The sequence below is a fragment of the Hydra vulgaris genome, chromosome 10, assembly GCF_038396675.1.
Source record: "Hydra vulgaris chromosome 10, alternate assembly HydraT2T_AEP".
Taxonomy (NCBI): domain Eukaryota; kingdom Metazoa; phylum Cnidaria; class Hydrozoa; order Anthoathecata; family Hydridae; genus Hydra; species Hydra vulgaris.
Window position 1 is genome coordinate 40,967,501 of NC_088929.1, and position 25,710 is coordinate 40,993,210.

At 26.8% G+C, this 25,710-nt stretch overlaps 1 protein-coding gene across 2 annotated transcripts in view; it reads right to left on the bottom strand.

Annotated features, from left to right (window-relative positions):
* The window catches only part of LOC136086603 (uncharacterized), a 115,279-nt gene that overhangs the window by 54,009 nt on the left and 35,560 nt on the right, over positions 1–25,710 (bottom strand). Inside the window, exon 5 of one of the 2 annotated variants that reach the window (XM_065808829.1) lies at positions 24,514–24,651. The exons of the other annotated variant lie outside the window; for it this stretch is intronic. The gene's annotated coding sequence lies outside the window, so the exon portion shown is untranslated. The remainder of the gene's footprint in view (positions 1–24,513; positions 24,652–25,710) is intronic. 2 annotated transcript variants of the gene reach the window in all.

Consider the following 25,710-nt stretch of genomic DNA (forward strand, 5'->3'; position numbering starts at 1 on the left):
ACAGAGAGTTCAAATATGGTCTTTCCAGTCTTCATGCATGGATTCGATTTTTTGAGATTTTGTTGCACATTGCATATAAAAAAGAAACAAGAAAGTGGCAAGCAAGATCTAAAGAACATAAAGAAAAGGCATCTGTAGCTAAACAAAAGATTCAGACTGATTTTATGAACAAAATGGGACTTGTTGTTGATTTCCCTAAAAGTGGTGGTTCTGGAACAAGTAATGATGGCAATACCTCAAGGCGTGCTTTTGCAGCATATGAACAAACAGCTGAAATTCTGGGTATTGACCAAAACCTTATATTCAGATTTTACATTATCTTGGTAACGCTCTCTTCAGGATATGAAATAGACTGCTTAAAGTTCAAGGATTATTGCTTTGACACTTTTAGACTATATGTGTCCCTTTATCCATGGTATTACATGGCTCAATCAGTTCACAAAGTATTGATACATGGACATGACATAATTAAAAGCCTTACATTACCCATCGGACTTATGTCAGAGGAAGCTCAAGAGGCTAGAAATAAAGACTTTAAATCTTATCGCGAAAATTTTAGCCGAAAAACATCCAGAAAAGCAACAAATACTGATCTTATCAATAGACTCCTAGTTTCCAGTGATCCTGTTATTTCATCATTGCGTAAATCAACATCACACCAAACAAATCATTAACCATTTCCTTCAGATGTTTTACAATTACTTAAACAATCTTGAAACGATATTATTGTTTTATAATTTTTTGATGTAATTTAAAATTGATAACGTTTTCTTGCACTATTTTTTGCTTTTATTATTCCTAAAACATTATTTACCTAAATACTCAATTTTAATTCAATATAGGTGGGTCAAAAATCCGATAAGATTTTCAAATATCAATTTACCACTTTGTAACTAAGGAAAGTATCCGGTAACTAAGCAATATAAGTATCCATAACAACTAAATTTAAAAAATTATCACTTTTGTAAGAAGTGTGATCTCATATTGGTACTCATGCCAAATTTAGTGAATATAGCACTTATAAAATATCTGCAGATAACAAAAGTAGGTTGTTGCTAAGCAAAATAAAGGTATCCATAGCAACGAAATAAAAAAATATTACCTTCATAAAAAGCGCAGACATCATATTAGTACTTATACTAATTTTAGTGAATATAGCTCTAATATTAAATTAGTTATGAATTTTGTCCAGTAAAAGTGCATTCTGGCCCACTTTGCCCCGGTTAATCCATTTCGCTATATTTTAAAATAATTCAACTCCCGGGGTTAATTTATTTCGAAATCGATTAACCGGGGAGTTAGAATGTTTTAACCGGGAGTTAACTTTTTGGGGAGTTAATCTATTTCGCGTCACCGGCGCCAGCATCTTTTGGTCTTTGAGATAGCTAACTTCCAGACATGGAGCAAACTCCAAAAATTTGTATGTTTATACTTATGTCAAATAAGAATGCTTTGCAAAAAATTGCGATGATTGGAGCTTGGAAACAAAAAAGCCCCAAAATTTTTGCCTAGCCTGCCCCAAACGTGAGAGCAACAAGTTGATGAAATATATTTTGTACTATTTTCAACTAGACTTAAATTCATCGATAAATTTTAAGTTTCATAGTAAAATATTTTAGCATTCAAAAATTATGACCATATAAAGTTTAAACCCCCCTCAATTTGAAGGGGTTGCAAATTTTATATGGTCATAATTTTTGAGCGCTAAAATTTATCGATAAATGTTAAGTTTCATAGTATTACCTTTAGCTTATTGCTCTCACGTTTTTATTTCTAATCTCCAATCATCGCAAAGCGTTCTTTTTTGACATAAGTATAAACATTTAAATGTTTGGAGTTTGCTCCATATCTCAATGACCAAAAAATGCTGGCGCCGGCCCTGTACATATATATATATATATATATATATATATATATATATATATATATATATATATATATATATATATATATATATATATATATATATATATATATATATATATATATATTTATGGGTTTTTTATAAAAGTAATAGAAATACCTCTTGGCATGCAATTAGAACAAAGATTTTCAGCTGGTTTAAAATCGATGCATTCTGTAACTGTAGAAGATATATGTTATTTTATTCCAATTGATCAGCTTCTTGCAAAGATAATGGAGTCAGTGTCAGAAATAATTATTTTTCCAATGTGCAGTCCTAGTTCAATTCCAACAAGGGTTTGAGATTTTTTTGACACACGAGAATTTCACAATCATCCTTTTCTCCAAAAATTTCCGAAAACATTTTTACTTCATTTTTTTGTTAACGCATTTGAAGTTACAAATGTGCTAGGAAGTCACACAATTGTTCATAAACTTGAGGCTTTATACATGCAAGTTACAAATGTTTTGCCAGAGTATCAGTCTAAGGCAGACAGCATTTATTTGATTGGACTATGGTATGCTTTAGATGCACATATTACAAGCTATTCGTATGATAATATTCAAAAAAATGTTTTGTGTCAGCTTCAAGAATTAGAAAGTTAGCAAGGGGTTCAAGTAAATGGAAAGGAAGTAACTATTCATGCGATAATTGTAATTTTTTTAGCAGATAATTTAGGAGCACATTCTTTATTTGGTTTTATGGAAATTTTTGTACCACATATTTTTATCGTTTTTGTATATGTACTCAATCTGAATTGCAAGAAACTTATAGTTCAATAGCTTTTAAAAAATGATCAATAGCTGATTACAATCAGTGTATAGTTGAATCTCAATCAGCTGATTATGATCCTTCTAAAACTGGCATAAAACATGGTTGTTCTCTAAACTGTCTCAACTATTTTCACTATGTAGAACAAAGTGCTGTTGATTGTATGCATGATTTGTTGGAAGGAATAGTACCATTAGAAATATGCCTAGTGTACGGGCTCTCACAGAGAAAAAAATTATATCTTTTTTAGATATAAATAATGCCATAAATAATTTTAATTACTCCTTAGCAGACAAAAATAGCAAACCACTAGAAATAAATCTTCAAATTTACGCATTCAAGCTTCTGAATCATGGTGCTTGATACGGAATTTGCCTCTCATGATCGGAAAATATATTCCAGATGACGAACCCCACTGGAAACTTTTGATTCTATTACTAGTGTGTTTGGATATTATTTTTGCTCCGGAAATAACAGATGGTCTTATTACTCAACTTGAATTTTTAATTGAAGAGCATCATTACTACTTTGAATCAGTTTACCCAGAAAACAGATAATCCCAAAACATCACTTTATGCTGCATTATCCAGAAAGTATGGCTAAGTTTGGGCCATTAAGTAGATATTGGTGTATGCAATTTGAGGCAATATATTTGATGAAGTTTATGTTTCTAGTTCAATTACTTTTGGATCATATGCAATCAAATTGGGTTCCATTTTATGTCATGATGTAGTTGAGAGTTATCCACAATATGGAGTGCTGCTTAGTATTGTTTATACTGCACCTAAAGTGTTTTTAGTGCTGAATCCACTAGAAACAATTAATTTCAATGAACATTTTCATGCATATGTAGTACAAAGAAATAAAATTTTGCTTAAATATATTGTTATTAATGCAGATAGCTGTGAAGATTATCATCTTTATAATATTACTAACATATGCGATCAAATGTTTATCTGCACACGTAACAGAATTTTTTAATAATTATTTTTGCAGTTGTAATTTTATTAATAAATAGTTTTATATTGAATAGCTGCATATTGCTATTTGCTTTCTGAGTAGCGTATTGTAAAAAAAACCCTTTTTGTTAACTTTTCAATATTTATTATATGAAGGTGTTGTTATTTAATACTACTTTATAACATTTTTTATGTTTTTATAAAACAATTTTGAAAGCAAGGATTTCTGTTTTGATTTATATAATTTCTGAGTCAAGTGGCAGTTTATTATTTATTATCACTGACAAATATTTTCTTATTTTATGGATTTAATCTAGCTATCTTGATTTTTTTCAAACTTAAAGAAAAAGCCAAAATGAGACTCTTTTATAACTTTTTTAATTTTCGGTGAAATTTCAGAATTTTAAACTGTTAATCTCTAATCTTTTTCAAACAATTTTTTATGTGGTTATATAATTAATTTTTTTTTTTAATTTACAGTCAAAATATATAATTTTTGACAACTATATATTGTTTTTTTCATTGCTGAAATTTATTATTTTTATTCGTGTCTAGTTTTAGGCTTTAAGAAAAAGGTTCTACAAAATAAATTATTTGATAATATTTAGTGCTTGAAACAATGAAGTAAATAAATCTTTAAAAAACGTAAAACTGGAAAGTCCTTGATTTTTTAATAATGTAATTTTAAAAAAGAAAGATTTTAAAACCATAAATCAATGATTTAATTCAATTTATCTATATAAAGAACTACAAAATTACCTTTTACCTAGTAACTAACTTGTTTCACTGTTAACTAAGTCTTTAAATCTTTCTTGTAAGATAATTATTTGTCAGTATATTATAGTTCTTTCTTTTAAAAATAATAAAGTTTTAAATGGGTTTTTCTTAAATTACATTTACATCGTAATAAAAGGTTTGTTGCAGTGATTTCTGTGAGTTGATTGCAGTGATTTTTACAATACTTTTTAATAATTTTATCAATTTTAGTTTTAGTGAAATTTGAGTAAAATCCAATAAATGGAAATTTGCTATTTTTTAAATATTCACATTTAGAAGAGAAAGCAAATCGAAAATTATAAATACGGTGAAAATTCACTGTACTTAAGGACGCTTTTTTTGATAAATACCGTGAAAGTCAAATTTTAGAATAATTACGATAAATTTACTTTCATTTTCATAGTTCGCATTTACAACAATGGAAGATATTTTAACAAAAACTTTCAATGATTTCAATGATGCAGAAATGTCTGTAATTGAATACTGCAGATCAAATTTTCACCCTGTGAAAGTTGATTCCAAAGAAAAAGTTGATCATTACAATAAAAAGTAAAAGAAAGTTCCCAAATATTTTACATTCCCATTGATGCTATATATGGCTGCAGGTAAGCCTAATACAATGTAAGACCAGCCTCCTACGTTTTACGTGGAAGAGCACATAGCAAAACTTAAATAAGGTATTTACTCTGGGACTCTGAAATCATTTTAACGCATTAACTTATCGCTATTATTAATATTATAGATATCATTGTTATCATCATATTAGGCCCAATATATATGGCTATTTCTAAAACTTAAATAAGATATTTACTCTGGAACACTGAAACCTTTTTAACGCGTTACCTTATTGTTATTATTATTATTGTTATTATTGTTACTAATATTAAAATATTAATAATAATAATAATATAGTAAGTTAGATAGATAAATTTATAATATAATGAGATGTTTGTTTATGTAAAGAAGGATTTTCCCATTTAATATGAAGTGCTTCTTTTATTTTCAATTTGGTAATGGTAGAGGCAGTATCTAAAATCTGAAAGCAATCATAATTAGTTAGCGTTTTACAATTAATGGATGAATTTAAATGTTTAAAAATATGGGATTGCTTGTCACTCGTAAGGTGCTTATTTATCTGTGTTGTCAAATGTCTGGAGGTTTCTTCAATATAACTGGCGTTACAGCCAGCACAAGAAAATTTGTAGACAACGTTAGATTTAAGCATCTTAGAAAGTGGATCTTTTATGCAAAAATTGTTTTTTAATTTATCGGTTGTGAATATAAATTTGATTATTACATTTTTACAATACTTTTTAATAATTTTATCAATTTTAGTTTTAGTGAAATTTGAGTAAAATCCAATAAATGGAAGCTTAAAATATCTTATATTATTATTATCAACAGTATTTATAACAGGTGGATTAATTTTCTTTAATCTCATTATATTATAAATTTATCTATCTAACTTACTATATTATTATTATTATTATTAATATTTTAATATTAGAAAGTTATTTTGTCATAATTTGTAATAATAATTTTTAAATGGTTTGTAACAAGTTTATTTGTCCGTTAATTTTTCTCTGTATTGTCTTCAGTTTTTAAATTTATTTACCAGAGTTTTAATTTTAAATTAAATCTTTTGAAAATGTAGTAAGACTACGAAACATGTCAAGAATAAAAAATATTGTGATTTTTATTAAAATTGTTACAAATTTATTGCTAATGCGATGTTCGAATATATATATATATATATATATATATATATATATATATATATATATATATATATATATATATATATATATATACATACATATATATATATATATATATATATATATATATATATATATATATATATATATATATATATATATATATATGTAATATATATATATATATATATATATATATATATATATATATATATATATATATATATATATATATATATATATATATATATATATATATATATATATATATATATATATATATATATATGCTTATGTAAACTGCTTATGCAACATAATACATAAGTTTTTAGGAATTTTAGGAATTAAAAAGAGCAAACAAGACAAGCATTTTTAAGAAGCACATAAAATACATTCATGAAATTTAAGTTAATTTGAATTCATATTAAACTAAAAAATAATTAAGTCAAAATGTTACTTGGTTTTTTTACATATACTAAATCTAAAATAGATCTATTTTTTATATATACTATTTTTTAGATGACTATAGTTGTCGTCATATTAGTTGTTCCAATATTTCAATCCTATAATATATGTTGTTCCAATATTTCAACCCTATATTATATGTTGTTCCAATGTTTCAACCCTATAATATATGTTGTTCCAATATTTCAACCCTATAATATATGTTGTTCCAATATTTCAACCCTATAATATTGGAAATATTGGAACAACTATTATGACGACAATTATAGTATAAAAAATACTTATATATGGTTTGGTTTTACTAATTTAGATACCAAATTGCATTAGTAGCTGGTACTGTACAGTTAGACAATGCTTATTGATATTTATTAGTATTATGATTTTATATTTATGCTAGTTTGTGTTTTTATAACATATGTTGTTCAAGATTCTTAATTTTTTGAACTTATTTAATTTTAATTTAACTTTAATGGCATTAAAGTGAGTGTAAATTTTAAAGATAATTTTGTTTGTACTTTTTTCTCTTCTTCTTTCGTTAAGATTTCTAAAGTAGACTTTTTTCAGTTTTCATTGTCTAAAAAGTGCCCGTATTTAGTATTAATTTTTTTAACGTAATTTGACGAAAGAAGTTTATTCCTTAAAGGAAGTTTATTCCTAAATTTCCTTGATTCAAAATTATTATTTTGTTTATTTTTTTTGTCTCTAGATCTAGCCAAAACGATTTTATAAAATGATTTTATAAAACACTTTAAGAAAACAATTTAAGCATTAAAAACACAGTACCATGTTCTTGCGTGACAGAAGCTGAAACTAGATTCTACATATATTTAAAGTTTAAAAACTTTAAGATTTAAAAACTATGATTGTATAAAGTATGTATAATTGATATATGCACTGTATGTACAATTGATATATGCTAATAATCTACAGATTGATTATATTGAGGAATTTCAGAAATTCAATTGATGATTCAATAAAAAATTTAATCAGTATGATACGACTTTTTAATTGTGTAACATTGAGAGATAAATAAATAAAATTTATCTATGATTTTTTTGTTGTTGCTGTTGAAAATATTGTTAATAAATTTTAATTTAAAAATCTATAAAAGAATTGAAATTGAATTAAAATTCAATTTCAATTCTTTTATAGATTTCAAATTCAATTATATCACTCACAAAAAAGAGCCCTTTGTATTAGCCGTTGACGTACACATTATGAAGGTCTTAGTAAGGCGTACGTTAAGGACGGATACAGAGGATTGAGAAGTTATTCTTTCAAAGAACCTTAAGAAATGTTGGATGTCATAAAATTAACGTGCAATGAAGAAAGGGGTGTGAAACCAGTGGTTTTGCTGCGTACATATTTTATGGACATCTAAAAGAAGAAGTTGTATTAGTGACGGATTTAGTATAGTACCCCTTAAAAAATGCCTTAGAGAACAAGTAGGAAAATGCATATACATTAACTGAGAGTTTTAACTAGTACCTAAGTTGGGAACTTAAGATCTGAACAAGCCGCGAAAGTTGAGCCCGTTGCAGATAGGGGTTGCCCATAAAGTACTTATGCTTCTTTTATTGACCTCCCCCTCCCGCATTTTGCCATACGCTATTTCGAGTACCCAATACCTCCCTAAAAATACCTACGCTTTTAATTTACCAACCCAACATTTTATGATATTTTTTTTAATTTAGCGTCTCTGTACTTTTTTAATTGACCTACTGCCCCCTCCCCCTTGAATCTCATATTTACAATTTGCTAACCCCTCTTCCTTTCCGGAAGAGGGGGTCAGCAAATTTCAAGAATATCGTTCTAATTCAATATCTTTTACAAATAATAATAATTTACTTATCCAAAATTATCAAATTGTGTGCTCTTGGTTATCTATTAATTTATCTATTTGCCTGGAATCACGCACAAGTTACCCTACCTTTCTCAATCTGTTATTTCTTTACCGCTATAAAAAGTTCTTGTTAATATCTTTTAGTAACCTTAAATTATATATCCTAAATCATTGTTTACAAATATATTATTACTAAACGTCACAGGTACAGCAATAAATCACAAGCCGATGCTTAAAATCATGGAATAATTTACCTCTTCACTTTAAATCATTAATCTCTATTACTAAAATCAGTCTTTATTCCTTTTTTTTTGGAGAGATACTGTTTGTAAAATGTTGGGCTCATTGTGGGTTATTATTATTACTTTTGGTGTTATTTTTAGAAAATATAAATATTATTTGAATATTGTTTTACTATTATTCATATTATTATTACTTATTGTAATTGTTTAATATTTAGTTTTAATATTTATCAAAATTATTGTTACTATTATTATTGTTATTATTTATTATTATATGGATTATAATTATTAATATAAATATTATTGTCAACATTGCTAATATTGTTATTGTCCTAGTTATAATTGTTTTAATATTATTACAGAATTTATTTTTACTTTAGATTAGTACTAGTACTATTTCTAAATATCCATGAAATGTAATAACCTTTTTTCAGAATATATATTGTTTTTTCAGAATTATTATATATATATATATATATATATATATATATATATATATATATATATATATATATATATATATATATATTTATATATCCTTGCATGCACTTGTATGTTGCATACATACACACACATATGATATATGTGTGTTTTTTTTAGCAATTGCAAGTTTCCAAATACATGCAATGTAAAGTATGTAAAAAAAACATTACTTTTCAATTAGCAAATTTAATATTAATAAATAACTTTATTTTTATATTTATTTTTATAACATGATCGTTTAAAATGCACCAGAACAAAGATATAAGAAAAAAACTTAGCACTTAACTACTCAAACGATAAAAAAACATTTTTCTACCAAAATTAAATTTAAGCAAGAACCAAAAAGTAATCAACTATAAAGTAAAGAACATTAAAAAAGTTAAAGAAAAAATTTTCAAATTCGTACAGTTAGATATTCTGAAAATTTATTTCAAAAAAATTAACAAGTCGCTCTCCTACAGCAAAATAGCTTTTACAGAAATACAACTATATGCATCTTAATTTGTTTTTAAACTTATTTTATTTGCCTAATATTAAAAAAAATGACGCTTGTTCATTGATTTAAAAAAAACAGCACACCAAAAAATACAACTAAATGGTTGTCATCTAAAATTCACTTCGTTGTTATGAACCGCAGCCATTTTTAATAAAAGCCATTTCATAAAAGCTCTAAATTTTTAACCAAAAACTGGCGCATGCGTACCTAAACATAACGCTTTTTCCTAATATCTAAACGACCGTGATATTTCAACTGTCTCCAGCTACTACAATATTACGCAATATGCGGAACTAAAATCGAAATTGTATTGTTGCTTTGATTATGTAATAATAATCAATTTTTTCGATTTGAGAGAGATCAATATAAAGTGAAATAATCACATAATAGATCAATAAATAAATAAAAAAGTAAGATGGAAAAAAAACAACTTTTTTACAGTACTTAAAGTTTCATGCCGTTTGCGGCACTCATCAGCCATATATTTAAATCAAGAAAAATCCGTTCAAAAATACAATTAAAAAACCGTTACAAAATTCAAAAAAAAAACAATGGAATGAGTTCTGACGTCAAATAATAATAATAATAATAATAATAATAATAACAATAACAACAATAACAATAATAATAATAGAAAGTTTATTTTGTCATAATTTGTAATATAATTTTTAATTGGTTTGTAACAAGTTTATTTGTCCGTTAATTTTTCTCTGTATTGTCTTCAGTTTTTAAATTTATTTACCAGAGTTTTAATTGTAAATTAAATCTTTTAAAAATGTAGTAAGACTACGAAACATGTCAAGAATAAAAAATATTATGATTTTTATTAAAATTTTAACAAATATGTATATATATATATATATATTATTTCTCATAGCAATGCAAATTCTTTTTAGCAACAGCATGTTTGGAAATACATGCAATATAAAGTAACTGTATGTAAGTAAACAGTATTTTACATGCGCTAAAAGTTATTATAAGTTAAAGCTATTATAAGACTCGTTTTAACTATATTACGTTTTTATATCCCTAGTTTTATAATATAATTGATTAAAATGCACCAGAACAAAGTTATTAAAAAAACTAAGCTCTTAAAAAGCTAAACGAGCTAAAAATACACTTTTACTGGAAAATTAAATTTAAGCAATAACCAAAAAATTGTCAGGTATAAAGAAAGTAATAATAATAAAGAAAATTCTTTTTTAAATTTGTACAGTTAGAAATTCTCAAAATTTATTTCACAAAAATAAACAAATCATCCAATGTTACAAATAAAAGTTTTAGCCAAAATACAAATTTAAACACTTAAAAAAATTGTTTAGTGTATTTATTTATTTACTAATACAAAAAAGGCATTTATTTATTGATTTAGATCAGTAATATGGTTGCAACACTAATTTTTACAAAAATAAACTCAAAATAACAGTTGCAATATAAAAAAGATTATGTAGCTAAGAACCGCAGCCATTTTAAAATCCCTAAGATTTCTTAAATCTTCTGGCACATGCGCACCTAAACATAACGCTCGTAAACGACCGTGATATAACTACTCTCACAATTTGAGAGATTTTGGATGAAGAATTGCTTGAGGATTTAAATTTTAAGATTGAGCCAGTAGGATTTAAAATCCAAAGTTTTGTATCTTGTCATTATCTTTAAGCATGGAATAAAGAACATTTTCAGCCTTTAGGCGCAATGCATTGTTTTTAATGTTTTTTTTAACATCATCAAAAGGGATATTATTTATTCTAGTAATAGTAGAAAAAAAAGGCGCGGCGGTTCGTGAAATTTTGAAGATTTTTTTATTTTGAACCACGTTGAAGCGTAAACCTGAACATCAAAATATACGAGTTTTTTTAAAGAAACGGTTGATTGACTGTATACAATCAATCAACCGTTTACTCTAGTATACAATCAGAGAAGGCAAACAGCTAGAGTTGACCACCTTGCATGGTTAAGCGGTCCAATTTTATAGGCAGCCCATTTATCAGAAACTTTACAAAAGCCTATTCCTTTGAAATATTCAAATAAAAGTCTTGATCGCAACTAAGGTCTATCAGTATTTCTTCTGGAATATATCTATCTACAATTGGGTGGAAACAAAACTTGATTTTTATCCTAAATATTTTCAACACTCTTTGCCAAGTAGACCACTGAAGCTTCTTAGCCCAGCTGTGTCACCATCAAGTTTAAAAAGAGCTCGTAATGGCAGTTCATTTTGGTGTAAGGCATTATCATTGTCGCAATTTACGTAAAGAAACAGTAACACAGCAACGGCGTCAAATGGGTTGTGGTGGTGTAATGGTTTAGTGTGCAATTGGGTATTATGCTAAATCAAAAACTCATTTTATTGACGGAAAAATGAAGGCTAAGGATCATCTTTTAATTGTTCAAGAGTTCTTACGATGTGACGCCTCTGTCATTGGTGGTGAAAATTTTGCTTTTCAGCAAGATAATGCTAGGGTTCATACTACTAAGATAGTAAAGAAATATTTCAACAGCAGTAAAATTGAAACATTGAAGAGGCCAGCTAGATCTTCAGACCTGAACATTATTGAGAATGTTTGGGCACTTATTTTGTTGTCTTATTTTTATGTCGCACACGTATAACAATTAGAGCCATAAGCAACGGCGTGACTTTTTAGTGTAGCCAAAGCACCAAAAAACCCTAAAATATCAAAACTTACTAATAAAAACCTGTTTTGAGAAAACAAAAAAAAAATCCCTCTTAAAAAAATCTGGGGGCCTCGGCCTCTTCAGAAATTAAGTAAAAACATTAGTTTCTTCGACTGAATTAAGTAAAACCATTAGTTCCTTCGAAAAGTTTTATATTTTAATCTACTTCGGAAGTTGCAATACAAAACTTTTTTAATATTGAACAGGTAAAAACATTACTTTAAATATAATAATCTATATTATTTATCTTTAATATTAAACGATTTCTTTAAATTGCAATTTATTTTTGAACCAGCTTTTAAATACTTTAATTTTAAGACCAACTTTTAAATACTAACAAGATACAATACTTTTAAAATACGAACAAGAACTATTAAATACAAAAAAGACTTGCAAAACTTAAATTTGAATGCGTGTAAACGATTTAGCGAAAAATCATTGGCTTCTTGAAACAATTGCGCTTTTTAAAAAATCGTTTATTGGTTATTTTATAAATTCGAAACGAGTTATTTTAAAACGAGATTACAAGACTTAAAATAAAATTAATATTTCAATGTTTGAAATTAACCACTTACCAAATTAGTCTAAAATTAAAAGAAGTGCAAACCCGCAAGCTATTTTTAAACCAGGATAAATGAAATTTGGCAAAACCTCATTTGTAACCTAGACACAGTAACTGCAACAATACGCAACTCAAAGTCCAAAATAAAAGCTATAATCGACCTTCCCTAATATATATATATACATACATACATATATATATATATATATATATATATATATATATATATATATATATATATATATATATATATATATATATATATATATATATATACATATATATATATATATATATATATATATATATATATATATATATATATATATATATATATATATATATATATATATATATATATATATATATATATATATGTATATATATATATATATGTATGTATATATATATTATATGTATGTATATATATGTTTCACCATCAGAAGGTTCATCAGGAAGAATGTCAAAAAAAAAATTTCAAATTATAGAAAAATTATTTCACAGGAAGTTGGGAATTGTTATAATCAATTATGTTATAACTGTAGTATTTTGCAACCAGGAGGTTGCATCAATTACATAAGTTAAATAAAAAATCATCAAATAAAATTCTTTAGAATTAGGATAAATTTTGGACTGGTCATTTGTATTTATAACTTAAAAAAAAAAAGGAACTTATTTTTATGTCTGCATTTAGAAATTAATTCTGATTTTTTATTCTATACAAATGTATACTATGTATACATTTCCATAAAATGTATACTATGTTTACATTTTATGGAAATGTTATTATTGGCAGGCGCAGTTTTTAGGATAGACCACTTTAATTTAAGATTAATACTTTTTTCTTTTAGTTGCCAAATATATTTAGACAGCATAGTCTCTTTTAAGTATTTTTTTATGTTTAAAAGATTGTTTGTCGTTGGCATAACGTTTTTTCCATTACAATATATTGGTTAAACCAATATATTGTTTATCAGGGTTGTTTTGCGAAGAAACAATGCACTTGCAAATAATAATTTTCGATAAGCATTTGCCATTCATAGGGCAATTGTGTAAAATTTTTACAAAATTATGATTTCGTTTGAACAGAAACAGAACTTGTTTGAGTAATTTTGTTTTTTTGTAGAAAACTTTCAACGAATTAAAAATTTAATTATTTTTTATAGGATGTTCAGTGGCGGATCCAGCATTTTTTAATCTTTGAGATAGCTAACTTCCAGACATGGAGCTTACTCCAAACATTTTACAACCCCCTCAATTTTCAAACTTGCTCTAAAAATTACAACCCCCTCAATTTGAGGGGCTTGTAATTTTTATATGGTCATAAATTTTGAACGCTGAAAGATTTTTTTATTTTTTTTATTTTTTTATTTTTATTTAACTTTTATTTCGCTGATTAAACAATATTACAATTTTTCATATAAAATAAATAACATCGTAAACATAAAAAACCTTTATAAAAAACGTTTTTAATCTTTTTAATTTATAATATATATATATAATGTTATAATCAGTCAGGGACTCAAAGAAGGTAAGGATGATGCGTTTATCATCACAACCTTTTCATAGAGCCCCTTTAGTCACTATTGAAATAAAAATAAAAAAAACACTTTAATTTTTAAAGAAAAAATAAAAAATTTAATAAAATTAAAACACATAAGAAGAAAAAAATAAAAAATAAATAAAAAGAAAAAACACAAAAAATCTGAAAACAAATACTGTAAACTATAATATATATGTCAGGAATTAAGGAGATACATTTTAGTTTGTTGTTTAAACGATGAAATGCTTTTTAGGTCTTTAATATTTTTATTTTGGAAACAATTCCATATTGATGGACCTCGGTTTGTAATTAGAAAACTTGACTGCTGTGATTTAATTTTTCCTAGTTGATAGTCGTTCCTGGTATTTGAACGCAGATTATATTTTTCAGAAAATGATATAAGAAAGTTATCTGAAAAAACGCTTGGTAAAAGTTTGTTTTTATATTTATACATAAAAATTAATATCTGTAATGTGTTAAGTTTCTCAATATCTAGAACCATCATGCTTTTCATCACTGGGGCCGGGTTTACTAACCTATTTAAATAATTAATTGCTTTGCATGCATGGTTTTGCAGACTTTGCAATTTTAGCAATTTGGTTTTTATGGGTGCTGGCCCATACAATATTTGCGTACAAAAGCTGACTATGTACTAGACTAAAGTAAAGCATATTACGTGATTTACTATCGAGAAAAGGTCTTGACTTATAAAAAACACCTATTACAGAGGACACCTTTGTTTTAAGAAGACCAATATGGTTTCTCCTTGACAAATTTTCATCAAAAAGTACTCCCAAAAATTTTGTGCATTTGTCACGTTTAATTTGATTTTTATTAATAAACAGTTTAGGCAGCTTTAACGGAAGATTAATTGATTGTTTTTTTTTATGAAATAGAGTAAAGCTAGTTTTTTTACAATTTAGGGATAATTTATTTGCTATGTACCAGAGGTTGAAATTTTCGAGTTCAATATTCATAGTTTCAAACAAAGTCTTTGCATCAGGATGATTAAAAAATAAATTTGTATCGTCAGCATACATAATAGTGGATATTTTTAACATATCGTTAATATATATTAAAAACAATAGTGGACCTAGGATTGAAACCTGAGGAACTCCACACGTAATATCAAGGGCTCCTGACTTTTCTAGTAGTACAAATTGCTTTCTGTTAGAAAAGTAGCTCTGAATCCACTTAAATGTTGAGCCTATAATGCCGTAAAATTTTAGCTTGGAAAGTAAAATACTGTGATCAACTGTATCAAAGGCCTTGGAAAGATCAATAAAAACTCCTAATACCACTTCATCACAATAAAACGACTTATATATTTTGTCAGCAAGTTTAATAATAGCATGTCCAGTAGAGCAGTTGCTTTAGAAATCCAAACTGATTTTTGTATAATAAATTGTTTAATGTAAAGTACTTATTAACTCTATTATAAATTACTCTCTCATATACTTTTGAAAAAACTGGGAGTAGAGAAATAGGTCGGTAGTTAGAAATATTATCGCAATCACCTTTTTTGAGAATGGGATTAATTTTGGCTAATTTAAGTTTATCAGGGAATATACTATTTTCAAATGAAGATGATATTAAATAAAATAATGGTTTACAAATGCTGTCCATAACATAAATAGCTACATTACTGGAAATACCATCATATCCACATGACTTTTGCGTTTAAGTTCAATAACTGCTTTATTAAATTCAAGTTTAGTTATTTTTTCATTATTTATACTAGTGTTGGGTTTTTCTCCCAAAAAATTATTAAATGTTTTATTTGGTTGCGCAATGTTAGAAGCAAGAGAGGGGCCTACATTAACAAAATATTTGTAAAATTCTTGACATATATTTGTTTCACTTGTTATAATTTTTTTATCGGAAATTAATTTTTGTGGTAAGCAAGTATGCTTCTTTTTTTCTCTTCCTGTTAGTTGGTTTATAACAGCCCAAGTCCTTTTTATATCGAATTTATGCTTATCAAGCTGATTAGAAAAATATCTTATTTTTGCTTCTTTTATATTATGTTGAAAAAACTTTTTATAATTTTTGTAGATTTTTTCATCATCTTTATTTTTTGATTTTAAAAATTTTACGTAAAGTTTTTGTTTTCTTTTCGATGCTTTAATTAAAGTTATTGTCATCCATGGATTCTTATATCCTTTGTTTTTTATTTCTGTAGTTGTTTTTGGGCATATATTATCAAAGATATTTTGAAATGTACTTGAGAAATTATCAAAAGCAATATTAGGATCAGTTGATGAATAAACGTTGTCCCTTCGTTCTATTTGGAGTTTTTTTTTTAAATTATTTAGGTTTTTTATAGAAAGATTTCTGTAAGTCACAAAGATTTTTTTATTGTCAATATTAGATAGTACTTCGCGTGCTATATGGAAAACAGGAAAATGATCAGAAAAGTCTGCAATAAAAAGGCCTGATTCAAATTTAGTATTTAGGGAACTGTTTGTTAAAATATTGTCAATCACAGAAGATGATTGGTTAGTAATGCGGGTGGGTTTAAAAATGGTGGGTATTACATTAAATTCAAATAGTAAGTTGAAAAAGTTTTTTATGTTTGCAAACTTTTCATAACATAATGCGTCCATATTTGTATCTCCCGCGAAGAAAACGTGCTTGTTTTGTTTACTCATTTGAGACATAAAATTTCTTAAGATATTAAGGAAGTTAACTTGTTTACCACATGGCGGTCGATACAATGAGGAGATTAAAAACGATTTACCAGAAGTATTTAACACTTCAATGCACAAAGTTTCAATATGTTTATTTGTTTTTGAAAATGTGTTGTTTTTTTTAAATTCAAGTTTATCAAGAATGTATATTGCAACGCCACCTCCCTTGCTGATTACACGTGGTTGACTTATCATTTTATATGAATCTAAATTGTAAAGGGAATTTTCGGGCATGGGCGAATTTGCATCTTCCCAAGATAATACTATGAAACTTAAAAATTATCAATGAATATAAGTCTAGTTGAGAATAATACAAAAAATATTATCAACTTGTGGCTCTCACGTCTGGGGCAGGTGTAGCAAAAATTTTGGGGCTTTTTTGTTCCCAGCCTCACCGCAATTTTTTGCAAACCCTCATTATTTGATTTAAGTATAAATATAAAAGTGTTTGGAGTTAGCTCCATGTCTGGAAGTTAGCTATCTCAAAGATTAAAAAATGCTGGATCCGCCACTGGATGTTCTATTAAGGGGGAAACCCCCTCTAAATTTACCCAAATTTTATAAAAAATATTTTTATTTATTTATGCATTTTAATGTAAGCAGAATTCAAAATTACTTGTTTATTTACTGATTTTAATCATTAAATCCTTGAAGTTTAGCATTTTTTTAAGGTACCTTAAAATTTATACTATAGCAACGCAGATAGCAACGGTGTAGCACCTCATTAAAAATTCTAATAACTAATGTGTATTTTTGAATAGCTGCAGTAAAATGCTTGGTTTGGCTTCTTAACTTATCCAGCGAGCGAAAAAAGTCTGGTTTATCAAATCAAATTACAGTTTTCTGTTATACTGAAGCTTTTAAAGTTGAAAATTTCTTAATTCTTTAAAAAAATGGGTAAAGCGTGTAGAATAAAATCAAAAACAATAATTAAAAAAAGGAGGAGAGGTTTCTTAGGGAAGAAATTTAACAGTCTTGACAAAGAAAATATTGAAATGGAGTTAAATCATAATCCTTCTCTAACAATTTTGATGATTCAAATAATACAACTGTCAATAATAACTCTGTAAATAACGAATCTGGATTAAATTTATTTTCTACATTTGTATCTGCGAAGAAGGTAAAGCCAATTGAATGTTCCAAAGCTTTTACAAGAATGAAAATATCTGGATATAGGATTATAGATTGCTCTATATTATCTGATATATTTAGTGCTTTAGCATGCCCTCAATGTGGCGAGTGTTCATCCTTGTCATTGTCCGAAAAAATGCAAGATAAAAAAGGACTTGCCTCAAAGTTACTTATCAAGTGCTTTAACTGCAAATATGAAAATGAGTTTTATACTTCAAAACAATGTAACAGGATATGACATTAATTGTAGAACAGTATACGCAATGCGTGCACTTGGACAGGGACATTCTGGTATAAAAATATTCACCACTTTAATGAATATGTCACAATCAATGACTCAAAATAATTATGATAAGTTAGCTGTGAAAATAGGTGCTGTCACACAAAAAGTTGCTGAAGATACCATGTTTGATGCAGTAGCAGAATTGCGTAACATGTTGCTAATGATGAAGTTTTTGATATTGGTGTATCGTGTGATGATTTTTGGCAGAAAAGAGGCTTTTCATCATTAAGCGGTGTCTTTTCTGCATTATCAATGGATACTGGAAAGGTTTTGGATGTCGAACCAATGTGCAGGTTCTGTAAAGGATGCTTTTTAAAGAAAGATCTTTTAAAAAAAAATCTACAGCCTATGCCCAATGGAGGAACTCTCACATTTGTAAAAACAATTACAAAGGATCTGCAAGCGGTATGGAGACTACTGGTGCAAAACGTTCATAAAGCAAATAAAAACAACACTTACAAACCGGGTCCAGGTCTTCCAATGAACATAATTTTGAAAATTAGACCTATTTTTGAGGATCTTAGCAAAGATTCAGAACTAAAAAAATGTTTACATGGGAAAACTTAAAACGCAAATGAATCGTTCAACAGTATGATTTGGGACCGATTACCGAAGACCAGATATGTGTCACTCGATAATTTGAAATTTGGTGTATACGATGCGGTAGCAAATTTTAATATTGGTATGAAAGCTTCAGTGTTAGTTTTTGAACAATTAAATATGGTTACCAGGTTACCAGGTGCTTTCATGGTTAAAGGTTCCAATAAAATAAACAATAAAATAATAAAGCAATCTAATTATAGAATGAATGAAAAGAATAAGTTGAGGCGACAGTTAAATAGAGCAAAAAAAATTTTTAAAAATGACAATAATTTGGAAAAAGAGGGTATAACTTATGAACCAGGAGGATTTTAAATACTGTTTTTTAGATTTAATGAGGTTAATGATTGCTTTTTTATAAATTTTTTGGTGTTATTTAATAAAAAAAATTATTAACTTGTTTTTTTCTCAGTATGAAGTATTTAAGATGCCGGCCAACATTGCTCGCCAACCATTCAAGAGCCGTTTCTAAAATTTTCAGTGTTTGTTTATTAACTGGTATAGAGTGTTTTAAGTTGAATAGTTTTTTTTTTTTTTTTTTACACCTGCTGTTTATGCTGTTTTAGTACCATACTATTGAATATTGGACTTTGACTTCAAAATACCTAATTTTATATTTGTAAAAAAAAATTCTGTTCAACTTAAAACACTTTTTTTTATATATGCTATTGATCTGACAAATTTTTTTTTTCTAAAAATCGATTTTAAAATTAGAGGGGGTTTCTCCCTTAACTATAATACAATTTTTTAAATTTTTTTTGTTCATATTTTACATAAAATGGTAGCTTGCAAAAAGTTGCGGTCGAGACATCGCGTTTGTGACAAAATATTGTACTATCAAAAAACATTGTATTTTAGGTATTTTTAAGGTATATTTTAGCATTGCCAAAGTTTTTAAAAATATATAAACGATTTAAACAATGTTTAAAGTTATCCTAAAAAAAAATTAAAAGACACATTAACAAGTTTTTAACAAAAAAACGTAACAAATCACTTTATTAAATTTGCAATATTAAAGACATATTTAAATAAACTAAACAAATCAATACTAAATAACGATTTTTTCTTTGCTGTGTTATTCGTCTTATAGCGATATTTTTTCATGCAAAAAGTTTCATTTCTAACTTTCCAGTAATGTTAAAGTCGTATATCTTCAACCTTTTCTGCTAGCAGTAAACTATCCCTTAGTTGGTTATAATGTTGATCGATTTCATCTTCAGTCAAATATATTAAATTTACCGTCGAATTTTTGCATACAGCATCATAAATCTGCCACGCATTTTGAATAATAACTTATCTTGCTTTAACCTTTTGCCTTGCTATTTTTTTTAAAGTTCCTCCAACCCCGTCAATCGCTCCTTTTCCGTGAGCTGTAGCAAAAAAATTCCAATGAAAGAGCGGAAAAACGTGATTTTGCTAACGTTATTGCAATGATGTAAAAATGATGTTGCAACAACGCTACATTAAAGCTAAATGAAGTCGGAAAGGCGCTTGAGCAACGTTAAATTTTAAGAATAAGACGTTATAAAGGCGTTAGGCAAACGTTATATTTTGACTACAAGTGATGTTGAGCCAATGTCTTTTCTATCGTTGTTTAGACGTCGAATAATGCCATAAATGAAACATAGGTCAACGTTATATTGATGTTGGCCAAACGTTGTAAGAAAAACGTCCTCGAACGTTTTTATAACATTTTTATGTTAATTCTACACTGCAAAAAACAATAAAGCACATTGCGCTCTGAAGTTCGTTTATTCTATTATTTATTAAGGACATACAAGTCCGGGCAAATACTTGGATACGGAAATTAAAAGACTAAAAATAAACAAACATTGCAATACTTTTATTTCAAAAATTTAAAATTATATACAAAAACTTAGGGTGAAACTAGTTTAATTTTTACTTTCTTTGCAAATTTCAACCATATCTCAAATAATTCGCATATTTTTTGTTTGACACTAAAAGAGGAAATTATATAAAGAAACATAAAGTTATAAATAAATCCAATTGAAAGCATTTTTGAGAACGAAACAAAAAAACATTTGGAATGAACAAATAGAAATACCACAAATACCAGAAATTAAATTAATTTTCTATTTGATGCTCACCTGAGATTTTCTGCTTTCGAAAGATTATTGACTGCAAACCGTTTAGCAACGTCATCTGAAAAAAAACAATCCCTCAATAAACTGCAAAACTAATGAAACTTCCACCCAAAATACTTTTAAGTGAATAAATAAACAAAATTTATTCAAAACACACAATCACGACATAATGGAAAAAAAATACTTCTAGCTTTACCCTTAAAAGATATATCTTTATGTTTGATCTCAGATTTCTGTAAAGTTTTTTTACAGGTTTTTTTTTGGCTAAGACAATATATTTACTTATAACTAGAACTGCATGGTACAATAAAGAAACTGAAATAGTACATTTTCACAAAGTGAAGAATCAAAAATCGTTTTAATAAATAGGTCTCTTTAACACCAGCGAATACTTTGTTAGGTCTTTCAATCCTACTATTTTTATTTCACGTAAACTCTTGACCATTTGAGAAAGTCGCATCTTCTTATAAAAATTAATAATTTCAGACTCAACAATTTTTAAATGAAAAGGCAGACATATCAAGAAGCGGTCATTCAAAAAGTTAAAACAAATAAATCAGGTTATGCAAATTGTTTTGAATGTTAGACTATAATAATTCACAGCCTTAATAATCCAATCTTAATAATTCAGCCATTCAAACCAATAATTTAATAGCATCAATACATAACCAATGCATTGGTGCTGTTAATTTGGTTTGTATCTTTAGTACATAGGGACCAGTATGCAAAAGAAACTAACTGTATAGCCTTTTATTATTTAAAACTCTACCAGTGATCTAGATTTTCTGACAAAATCAGGTGGCTTTTTACCGAATAAGTCATTTGACTTTACAGAATGACTAATTTTAACACATAACAAATGACAAATCTTTGGCTCCTTTTTTCAAAATACCAATAATCGACGGACAACCTTAAAACAGTGCATATAGTTCAAAACGAATCTAGAAATGCGGACAACCTTAAAAAAGTGCATATAGTTCAAAACGAATCTAGAAATGCAAAGTAAACCAATCAAAAGACTTTTAAAAACTTTAATTTTTTAAATACTCCTTTACTTTTTCTTTAATTTAAAGAAACTGGAGGTATACCCTGGAGGTGATTATGATCATCCAACCTGTGAAATTTTAGGAAGCGAAGTGTTAATAAGTGAGCTTAACTGCCATTGTATTTTTTTAAATGGACTTAACCCGCAAACACATGTTTGTTGCAAGGCGAATGAAGCAAATGCCAATATTTTCAAAAAATATTGGCAGTTGCTTTATTAGCCTTGCAACAGTTTTGAAAAAGTTTTTTAAAAGATGTCTACCATGCAAGCGCAGAAAGGCACTTAATGGGTTAGAAAAAAAATTTTGTTAAGGAGTTTAATTTTTAAAAAAACAAAAAAACACGCAGTGTTATATTATAAACTTAAATAATAAACTTTCTCAATTTTTTGCATTCCTAAATTCAGTTATTGTGTATTCATAATAAGAAATTTAATACTTTTATTTCTGTCAATCAATGTTGGTACATTAAAGTTAAGTGCACACTTTTAATAATATCTCTTGCTTCGATGATGTTTTACAATGTAATTACTGTCGTTGCTGTTTAGCATGTTGTTGATATTGATATTTTGAATTTTTATATATATTTTATTATAAGACTATATTTAAAAAAGTATATTATCTGCAGACAAACAGAAAATGGTGTAAAAGTGAAAACATAAATAAAAAGTGTAGAAATAGAATTAAGCTTGAATGTAAATACATACACAATTGATCATCATTGTATAATTTATTGACCAAAGTTTAAGACTAATATTTGATATGTTAAAACAATATAAAAGTTTTAGTGTTCACAAACTCACACATACGATTGGATGTCCTTCCAAGCATTAACCTATTTTACATAATATGATGTATTATTTTTATTTTTAAATAATCTCTAAAAAAAATTATTATTAAAATTCAACTACTTGATGGAATTAATATCCATTTGCAGTTCCTATCTTTTAACAAGTTTATGAAGCTCTTAGTGTAAATTAGTTCAAATACTTTACAACCATAATGGCACTTAAAAAAAGTGTGTTTGTTGTTCCATGTTGAAGGCTTCTTTTAAAAACTAGGCAAAGAAAAAATTATCTATTTTTAATTCATATAAATACTATGCTTTTTTCTGTAGACTTCATCAAACGCTTCAAACGCTTGGTTCTAGTTTGAATCAAATCCTGTGAACCATGCGCTACATGCACTTAGTGCCTAACAGTCACTAAGTTATGCTATACAGCATAACATAGTGTTATGCTGTATAACAGTGAAAAATGGAGAATATAGGTTGATGCAGTCCAGCATCTAGAGGACTAACTTAGTTAAGGCATGTTAAGTGATGGTGCAGATGATTGAATATCAGCATGTAGAGAGCTAGAAGTAGAAAAACTTAAATAGAATTTACATTACATAATAAAATGTTACAGATAACTTGAACAGAATGTGTTACATGAAAAAGCTTTATAAAAGATGTCTAACCCATGCAAGCGCAGAAAGGAGGTTAAAGCTTTGAGATTTATATACACTTTTATACAAATAATAATAATATGATTTTCAGTTGAAAACAGTATATCTATAGGATGAATCAACTTACTTTTTGTTTATAAACATGGCCCCAGCTATTTTTTATTAAATTGGACCCCATTTAAATATCAACCACAGTCACTTACTACCAGACACTATCCCTTTATATAAATGTTTGGTAACTGATCTATTATATGTCCTAATTTAGGTTTTACTAACAATAAGTTGTTTTCATTTGAAGTTGGTTAATTTGCTACATTTATTATTATGTGGATACATCATGACACTTAAAATTTTTTTGTTTTTCATGGCATGTCTTTATGATATGCCATGATAAATTTTTTTGAATTCATGAAACATTAACTACTTTATGCTAATTAGAATTGATAAAGCTATGATTGTTTCTTGGAATATTCAAGAAAACAGCTAAACAGGTATATATTTGTTGATTTTTAAATGGAAGGCATTTTAATGCTTTCATTCAAGTAATTAATTATTATTATTATTAAAAAAAATTATTTTTCCCTTCAGTCATATTTATAAAAAATAGTCTAGTATTAAGTTTAGAAAAATCAAATTTTATTTTGTTGTAAGCCACACTGGTCTATCTATCCATTTCAGTGGATATATAAAATGCCAAACCCTTTTAACGTTCAAGTGAAACATTTATACTAAAGAATTATAAATAATGTTAAATAGAATATATAAATATATTACTTCCTTGAGTGTGGTGATCCATGATTGTGGCTTTCCCGTTAAAATGTGGCAAGCCACAATTATGGCATTTAAAGTGATTTTCAAAACTGTGACCTTTAGAGCCAAAATACAAGTGTAGGTAACTTATAAATGGTGCCACTAAATAGTGCATAATTTTTTATTTCTTTTGATATGTTATTAATATATATATATATATATATATATATATATATATATATATATATATATATATATATATATATATATATATATATATATATATATATATATATATATATTTTACTGTAAAAATATATGTAAATAATCTTGATTTTTTATTTTTATTGCACAGTCAATAGATTAATGTAATGAATTATTGAAGAAGAAAACTTAATAAAATAATTTTAGTTTTTTGTTTAATTTTTTTTAAATTTAACTACAAAAGTTAAATTAAAAAAAAATTCAGTAGTTTTCAACATTACAATACTAGTCTAATTTATCTAAGTGCAGCAACAAGAAGAATCACCACCTGGCACTCTATTTGAAAACTCTTATGTTGTCTGAGGTTAGAAAGTCTTCATCATCATTGTTTTAGCTTCCTTGTTTCTGTACTATATTTTTAAACTGTGTGTGTAGTAACACACAATTATGGAAACAAGGACGTTTATTTTCATCTATATCATTTATATTTATTAATATAACGTTTATTTCATTTATATATGCTTTGAAGGTTTATTTTCATATATATCAAGATAGTCAATTAGTCATTTAGTTGCTGCGCTCATTGTTAATTTATTTCTTATTTAATTTTATTTCTAAGTTTAATTAAGAAAATAATTAATATTTTATGTGTATATATATATATACACACCCATATATATATATATATATATATATATATATATATATATATATATATATATATATATATATATATATATATATATATATATATATATAATATATATGCAGGGTTCATGGCCATTTTAGTAATCCATTTTCTCTGAGTTTTCCCAAAGTATTCCCTGATTTTCACTCGATTTCAAGTACTTTTTCCCTAAGTTTGGGTGGTGAAAAGTATAAAATTTTCCTTTTTAATGTTGAAGGATATAATACTTTCGCAACTGAATCCGTGTTCCCCTAATATTTTTATCAGAATTTTAAAGAAATTTGATACTTCTTCATAATTAATTGATAGCAATGTGTTAAAATGAAAAC